This window comes from Dermacentor silvarum, chromosome 10 (assembly GCF_013339745.2).
Source record: "Dermacentor silvarum isolate Dsil-2018 chromosome 10, BIME_Dsil_1.4, whole genome shotgun sequence".
NCBI lineage: Eukaryota > Metazoa > Arthropoda > Arachnida > Ixodida > Ixodidae > Dermacentor > Dermacentor silvarum.
In genome coordinates, this window is record NC_051163.1 from 152,311,532 (window position 1) to 152,320,677 (window position 9,146).

A 9,146-nucleotide genomic window follows, 5' to 3' on the forward strand; every position below is an offset into this window, starting at 1 on the left:
TGTAAGCTTGGTCTTTGTAAGCAGGCTTTCCCATGTTCTTTGGTGCAGTGAAACTGACTCAAAGAAAAACGCGATGCGAACGGGTCCCGATAACGCTATCGCGTTCCACTCGAAGCTTAGGCGTCCTCCAATTTTTTATTCTAGTGCTAACGCAAGGGGTTTCTCTGTCTACTGGTACTGTATGGTCGTGAATTCACATGTCTATCTATCTAAATATATATATATATATATATATATATATATATATATACGAAAGACGATTGGGAACTGAGGGGCTGGATGTTATTACGCATAACCACATAAAGCCAACAGACAACGAAGCCAAGGAAAGCATCGGGGAAATTAAGTGTAGTTGAAATTGGAATGTAGAAAATAATGAAGAAAAGGGAAATGAAAGTGCACGAAAAGATAAGTTGTCGCCGGTGGGAGCCGAACCCGCAACCTCCGCATTACGCGTGCGTTGCACTACCAATTCTGCTACGGCGAGGGCTATCAATTCGTCCACTAACTTGGGTATTTATGTTTACTAGATCTAGCCCTAGGAGTGTTAGCCAGCGCCACTCAGAACCATGGTGGGCGGATGTGGAACATCCTTTTTAGCCCGATGGCGTCATGATACACGTGATCTTGGGAGAGCAGGCACGTGGCTAATAAACCGTCGCATGCTACCTAATGACATCAAGGCTGCCAAATTCGAGACCCTCGTAATGAAATACGAAAGACGATTGGGAACCGAGGGGCTGGATTTTATTACGCATAACCACATAAACCCAACAGACAACGAAGCCAAGGAAAGCATCGGCGAAATCAAGTGCAGTTAAAATTGGAATGTAGAAAATAATGAAGAAAAGGGAAATGAAAGTGGACGAAAAGATAACTTGTCGCCGTTTGTTCTTACGGTATGTTCTTTACGGTATGTACCACTCGTTCTGCTGCACCGTTCGAGGCGGGGTGATACGTTGGTACAAGCATGCGGCGTATTCCGTTTCGAGTTAGGAACTCATGGTACTGTGCACTGGTAAACGCTGGGCCATTGTCAGAGACTATTACGTCAGGGAGGCCGTGCAGAGCGAATGCAACTATCAGGGCAGAAATGGTAGCTTCTGCAGATGTTGATCACACAGGGAAAACTTCTATCCACTTCGAGAAAGCATCCACAACGACTAAGAACGGTGTCCAAGAAATGGTCCCCCAAAATCAATGTGAAGCCGTGACCAGGGTCGGTGCGGAAACGGCCATGGCATCTGTTCGACCGGCGGCGCAGCCCGTTGTTGAACCTGGCACGTAGCGCAGCTTTTCACACTGTTGGCAATGCCATTGTCTATGCCTGGCCACCAGACATGGCTCCTAGCAATCATTTTGCTTTTTTCAATACCAGGGTGACTGGCGTGAAGTACTCCAAGTACTTCGGCCTGCAGTGATTTTGGAACCACGACTCTTGATCCCCATAGTAGGCAGCCTTCATGGAGACTGAGTTCTGATCTTCTTCTGTTGAAAGGGTTCTACTGTGGCCCAGCTGGGAGGCTCTCTCTCCTTTGAATACAGAATGCACAACGTGACCCAGAACTGGTTCGTTCCTAGTGGCTCGTGCCACCACAGCAGGTGAAAGAAATCGTGGGTAGGCCTCCTCCAACATGAAAATATCGGCAGGGTCAGGCAGTACGGTGCTGTCGTTAGGTAGAGGCAGTCTGCTAAGAGCGTCAGCATGGCCAAGCTCTCTTCCAGGATTGTATACAAGTGCCTACTTGTACGCGGATGTAATGAGGCTTTAGCACCTTTGAACGTATCAAGACCTTCTTCGAACACCTCTGCAAAGTCTTGGGCTAGGTGTTTGATGTCAGAATTTGCATGTATATGTACTTCATTGGAGAGGCCAATGCCCAGCTCGCGCATCCAGTTGCGTCCTAGCAGAGTAGGTGAACTGCCCCCAGTGAGAAAAAATGGTAGACCCGCCTCCTGCCAATGAAACTTCAGAAGGACATCAGCCTTGCATTCAACATTTTTCAATTCCCCGGAATAGCTTCGCAGAAACACTTGCGACGGCTGGACATTAACCGAAGGCAGAAACTATAGAAGCTGCGACTTTGCAATGACGGAGACGCTTGCCCCCGTGTCCACTTCCATGCAGAGCGGCTTGCCGCAAACGTCAACGGTGACGGTGAATGGCGGAGGCGGTTCGGCGTAGTTAATTTGCGACATGCCGTAGATTTCTGAAGGCGAAGCTGTAGCGGCATCTTCATCTTTTACAGTGCGCACACGAAAGCGGTTGCTTGACGACTGCGAACTTCGTGGAGTGGACGAACTTTGCTTGTGAGGACTGCTGTTTCGGGCTTGGCTGTCCTTTCGTTTCGTGTTGCAAGCTTTTGCCAGATGACCCCGTTAATTGCAGTAACTGCAGACGGTCTTCACATGCTTGCATTCGAATGCAAGGTGTCCACCCCCGCAGCGATAGCAGGTGACAGCCACGGAGCCTGACGAGACGCGGTGGGTCGAAAAGGTGCCGTTAGGGTTAGCTTGTGCCATCCCGTCCTAGGACGCAACTGGATGCGCAAGCCGGGCATCGGCCTCTCCAATGTTGAAGTAAATGTACATGCACTTTCTCACATCAAACACCTAGACCAAGACTTTGCAGAAGTGTTCGAAGAAGGCCTTGGTACGTACAAAGGTGCCAAAACGTCATTACATCTTCCCTCTGATGCCCCACCTCGGTTCTTCAAGCCTCGCCTTCGGCCATATGCCTTGACAGATGGAGTCACACAAGAAATGCAACGATTAAGGAGAGATTCCATCCTTGTTCCAGTGAAAACATCAAGGTGGGCTGCACCTATTGTTGCTGTGGTAAAAAGGGATGGGCGCATCAGAATCTGTGGAGATTTTAGTCTCACCATCAACCCAGTAGTGACAGTGGACAAATATCCAATTCCAAGGATTGAGGACCTGTGGACTGTCCTTGCAGAGGGTAAGGAATTCACCAAATTGGATTTGCGCGACGCGTATCAGCAAGTAGTGCTTGATGAGGCCTCCAGAGAGTACGTCACAATTTCGACACACATGGGGTTGTTTCAGTACACCCGCTTGCCTTTTGGAGTTTCGTCAGCGCCTGCTATATTGAGACGTGAGATGGAGAACTTACTGAGAGGACTACCACATGTGGCCGTCTATTTCGACGACATCCTTGTCACAGGTGCTAATGATGCTGAGCATTTCAACAACCTTCGTGCTGTGCTTCGCAAGCTTCAAGAATCTGGCCTCAAAGTGAAACTCGAGAAGTGTCCCTTCTTCGTGCCACAAGTGGAGTATCTTGGGCACGTCATCAGCAAGGAAGGCCTTTCCCCGAACGTCGACAAGGTGACTGTCATTCTGCATGCCCTTGTGCCAAAAGACGTGAAAGAACTTCAGAGCTTCGTGGGACCAGTCAATTTCTATCGGCGTTTTTTGCCTAATCTTTCTGCACTTCTTTCTCCCCTACACTCTCTTCTTTGTGATTGAAATAAATGGGAGTGGGGGCAGGATCAGCAAGATGCATTCACAGCCGGCAAGCACCTGGTGACCTCAGCTCCAATTCTCGCGCATTTCCGCCCTGACAGGCCTGTGTGTCTCAGCTGTGACGCGTCACCTTATGGCATAGGTGCAGTTCTGGCTCACAAAGATGTTCATGGCCGTAAACATGCCATTGCTTTTGCCTCACGGAGCTTGTCAAAAGCAGAACCAAACTACAGTGAACTTGACAGGAAGGCCCTGGCACTCGTGTTTGGTGCAGATCGGTTCCACCAGTACTTGTGGGGCATACCGTTTGAAGTATACACTGACCACAAGCCACTTCTCGGACTGCTCGGTGCCAACAAGGCTGTCCCTGTGCAAGCATCACCAAGGTTGGTCAGGTGGGCTCTCAAGCTATCCGCGCACAAGTATGCACTTGTATACAAGCCTGGAAGAGACCTTGGCCATGCTGACGCTCTTAGCAGACTGCCACTACCGAACGACAGCAGCGCACTGCCTGACCCTGCCGAGATTTTCATGTTGGAGGAGGCCTATCCACGACTTGTTTCACCTGCTGTGGTGGCACGAGCCGCCAGGAACAACCCAGTTCTGGGTCACGTTGTGCATTCTGTATTGAAAGGAGAGAGCCTCCCAGCTGGGCCAAAGTGGAAGCCTTGCAACAGAAGAAGCTCAGAACTCAGTCTCCATGAAGGATGCCTACTTTGGGGATCAAGAGTCGTGGTTCCAAAATCACTGCAGGCCCAAGTACTTGGAGTACTTCACGCCAGTTACCCTGGTATTGAAGAAACAAAATGATTGACAGGAGCCATGTCTGGTGGCCTTGCATGAAAAGCTGCGCTACATGCCAGGCTCAACAACGGGCTGCGCAGCCAGTCCAACAGATGCCATGACCGTTTCTGCACCGACCCTGGTCACCCCTTCACATTGACTTTGGGGGACCATTTCTAGGACACACGTTCTTAGTCATCGTGGATGCTTTCTCGAAGTGGATAGAAGTCTTCCCTGTGTCATCCACATCTGCAGAAGCTACCATTTCTGCCCTGAGAATTGCATTCCCTCAGCACGGCCTCCCTGACGTATTATTCTCTGACTATGGCCCTGCATTTACTAGTGCACAGTACCTTGAGTTCCTAACTCGACCGGAATAGGCCGCATGCTTGTACCAGCATATCACCCCCCCTCGAACGGTGCAGCAGAACTAGTGGTACAGACCGTAAAGAACAAACCTAAGAAGTATGGCTCTGGCGACTTCAAAACACAGATTTCCAGGTTATTATTTCATTATCGGACAACCCCACATGAAGTAACTGGTCGGCTACCATGTGAGCTCCTAATGAGGACAGTGTTCAAGACTCCGTTGGATGTCCTGCGGCCTAGTCTACAAGCATCGGTGCTCTTAAAACAACTGAAACAAAAGTCGAATGCTGACAGAGGGTCACGGCAGGCACCATTACTCCCACCAGGAGATAAAGTGTATGCAATAAACTTCCGCACAGGTGCACCATGGGTACCTGCCAGTGTTTTGGATGTCAATCTACCGTCGTCCCATGTCCTTTGTCACGATGGTTCGACATGGAACCGTCACAATGACCATTTGCGCCTTGCTCAGACAGCGCCATTTTTGACGACTTCAAAACACAGATTTCCTGGTTATTATTTCATTATCGGACAACCCCACATGAAGTAACTGGTCGGCCACCATGTGAGCTCCTAATGGGGACAGTGTTCTAGACTCCGTTGGATGTCCTGTGGCCTAGTCTACAAGCATCGGTGCTCTTAAAACAACTGAAACAAAAGTCGAATGCTGACAGGGTCACGGCAGGCACCAATACTCCCACCAGGAGATAAAGTGTATGCAAGAAACTTCCGCACAGGTGCACCATGCGTACCTGCCAGTGTTTTGGATGTCAATCCACCGTCGTCCCATGTCCTTTGTCACGACGGTTCGACATGGAACCAGCACAATGACCATTTGCGCCTTGCGCAGACAGCGCCATTTTGTCCTGCTGGCGCAGAAGCCTTTCCTCATCTGGAGCAGTCACCCATCCATTCTCCAGCTGTCATGAGCTTCATGATAAAGAACCAGCCATACATCTCCCAGCTGCACCCGACGTGCTACATGAGGAACGATCGCCTGGAAGTGTATCTGGAAGTAGCTGTGCCGTGGACAACCTGTCATAGCTGCACCTTGCATTCCAAAGTTGCAGCGTAGCACAAGAACTGGAAAACCTGTTATCACGTACTCCCCATAGCATGTATTTTAGGAGGGGAGGAGTGATACAATGTTTAAGTTGCGGAATGCAGCGCCCCCAAGCAGCGCTGCCTTTTTGTGTTGCTGCTGCACCATGCCTAGCGGGCAAGTGATAAGTGGCCGCGGTAGTCGGCCTTCAGACGCAATAAAACATGTGAGTTCATCAAGCCTAGGCGTGTTCGGCCTGCTTCTTCAGTCGCTGCGCTTAGCGTGCCAACTACTAGGCGTGCATGGCCTGTTTCTTCGGTGGCTGCGCTTCGCGGGCCAATATGGTTCATATTCACTGAGCCATACGAAATTGTATCAACTATCCCATCTTCGTCGCCAGTTTATACAATTGCGTAAGGCTCAGTGAATGTCAACCATGTTGGCCCGCGAAGCGCACCCACCGAAGAAACAGGCTGATACAATGTATAGGTTGCCTCAATGCAGCGCCCCCAAGCAGAGCTGCCTTTTTGTGTTGCTACTGCGCCATGCCTAGCGGGCAAGTGATAAGTGGCCGTGGTAGTCGGCGTTCAGACACAATAAAACATGTGAGTTCATTAAGACTATAGGCGTGCTGGGCCTGTTTCTTCAGTGGCGGCGCTTAGCGGGCCACTGAACAATTTCGTATGGCTCACAGAGTTGGGTCTGATGTTTGCACTGGTTATATGTGGCATTGCCTTCAACATCAAAGGGCTTTTGTCCTTTTCCCATGTTAGTTGTAGGTGCTGTACACATGCACGACCATCTGCAGTTGTGAAACCAGTGGTTACAAACGTGTTTCGAACACACTTCACTAGATGTGGAAAGTCCGAGCAGAAGTGGAGCTCTCTTGTGGAGTCTACAGGATGTATGTCTTGAATGGGACATGGCTTGAGGATGCTGAAAGAGAAATGAAAGGTGTTTAGAGCCACCTCTTACTGCACCCCCTCTAGCCGTTTGGTGTCACACATGACTGCAAGTACCCATCACATTGTGTTAATTCAATAATGAGACAATTGGCAATGCCTTTAAAAAACAATTAGATAACCTGAACACCAAATGGTTTCTTACCACCAATTCCAAATGATCTCCACATTATACGGTTCCATGAAGCACCATCGCAAGTAAAAAAACCAACAAACAGTCCAGCCCGTTCTGCTATCAGTATTGCTTCCAGCAAAAGCTTTGTCAGCATTTCAGGCTTGTTGATGCCTCTTGATGCAAACACGCCGAGTATTTGGGTCCAGTCGCCTGCACAATAAGAGAGCCACACAGACAGCAGGCATACCCTATTAAAGGAAACAGCAATGCTTGTATATTCAGTCAGTGGCAGTGCATGCTTATTGAATCGAGCATATGCAGAACTTTGTCTCTGCTTATACCGTCTTTTTTATGTATGTAGCTAGTGCTTAATTCATTAATACAGCACTGCTATAAGTACGGGAAGAGTGGGAATACACTTCTCTTTATATGAAACAAAAAACAGTGGCACACAAGGCCTATTAGTGCATACAATGTAGACAGCATTACACACCTTGAAATGGTTGGAAGAGAATCACCATTCAATGATCGGATGGAACAGTTTTGTCTTCTTCAGGCGTATATTTCCTGAGGTCCACGAAACCTTGTACTGCACCTGAAATTATAGAACTCCCATGACTACACAGTCCAGCATGACATATTTATTTACACTGATACCATGCTAGAGGTACCAATAATCGTGGTAGAGGTAGCCCCACTGCCTGTGCTTACCTGGAGCGTTGACGCTGAAGTGCTCGCTCAACTTCATCTCATCGAAGACTATGCCGCCGTGCCGTGCATTCATGTCCATATCCTCAGTTTTCACGGTGATAGCTTTGAATACATTTTCACTGAAGCCAATGCCACTTTTAAACTTTTGAACATAGCTCTGCAGACAGGTTCGACTGGGCAAAATCAGGATCTTGTGCTTTCGCAGTTGTTCATAAAGTTTAGGGCTTCTCATACGTAAGAGGACACATTCAAGAATCCATTCTTTCTCATAACGCATGCCAGATGTTGACCTCCTTCCTGCTGCTTTGAAGCAGGTCCTAATGGCCTTTTGTTGTTTAGGAGGCAACGCCTTGATGCGATCACTGAGCACGTCATCCCCCATTTGCTCATTTGCCTGCCTCATAGCTTCAAGCAACTTCGTCGTGTTGCAAAGCTTTTTTTGTGCGGCTTGCAAGCGGCGACGTATGTTCGCGTGTTATTTTAGCCGACTAATTGCCACACGCGGCCGTTTTCTCCTCGATTTCTGATTCTGAATCAGCTTCCTTAAGTATTTGCAGTGGATACAGGGTCCCGGCACTTCACATGTGAGGGTGCATTTAGTAGAAAAGTGGGCGCCACCAAACGATGCATACTTGCTAGATTTTTCTGGTGTTAGTCCACAATCTGTGCAGATCACAAGCGAGTGAGTAGCGTCGAGGACTGCTTGTGCTTCATCAGAGGATTTAACAATGCGCTCAGACTGTTTTACACCTCGCACATAGACAAAGCACTGCACTGGCTCTCGCTGGTTGCTACCTTCTTGGAACGTTACCGCTTTTGGCAGCCATATGTTACAGATCCCATCTCCTTCTCACTCGCAAACGCCGAAGAAAGCAACGTGCGGTTCTGCTGCGAATCTCAGTTTACTCCAGGATTTCTCAGGCAGCTGAAGATTTTGGCAAATGCGCTCTACATTTGGCTCGGTCTTGTCCTGTACTGGCGACTGGCCCAGTGAGCTACGTCGTGCAGGTCCGATGACTGCGCCGGCTGCGCGTCATTGGCCGTGACTATCTTTTTCCGTTTTGGAGGCAGTTTAACTTGGTTGCACAAGTCCCTCTCCTTCCGTTTGACAGGCGCTTTCTTGGTGAAGTATTTGGGGGCATCCGAAAAGACAGTAGGAATAGCGTCCTCAGTCAGCTGCGGACTATCACGTGGAATTTCGACTTTCCCCATTAATCACATGCCGAAAGGTCCTTTCGATGTACTTCAATCCGAAGTGCCGTTCGCAAACGACACACTCTGTCGTCAGCTCCTTGTCAGCGCGTTTGATATTTCGCGACCACAATTCACGCCGAATTAACTGCGTTATTAGGCGGTCTGAAAAGGGAGGCCTTGGCTTTGCACGTTCTGTAGCCGCTTCTGCACCCGGGTACAAAACACGTTCGCGCTTTCGACGCCATGCCTACACACCGTAACACAGGAACAACACAATGTCACGCACTACGTACCTCAAAATAATCACAGTGGCACATGAGCGACGCTTCCCAGCTTTGATCACGATCAATGTGCAAACAAGCGCGGTCTACACGCCTACGCTCGCCCGGCAGACCTCGCTGGCGCTACACTGCGAATGGCCGCGTTGGCTTGTCCTTGCACACCAGTACACACCAGGGCGCTGCAGCGCCCCTAGCGGCGCCGG

The 9,146-nt window shown here is 49.3% G+C and overlaps 1 pseudogene; it reads right to left on the reverse strand.

The window, feature by feature from the left end:
* Window positions 1–7,162: 7,162 nt before the first annotated feature.
* LOC125940520 (uncharacterized) lies at window positions 7,163–8,318 on the reverse strand (annotated as a pseudogene).
* Between the last annotated feature and the right edge of the window lie 828 nt (window positions 8,319–9,146).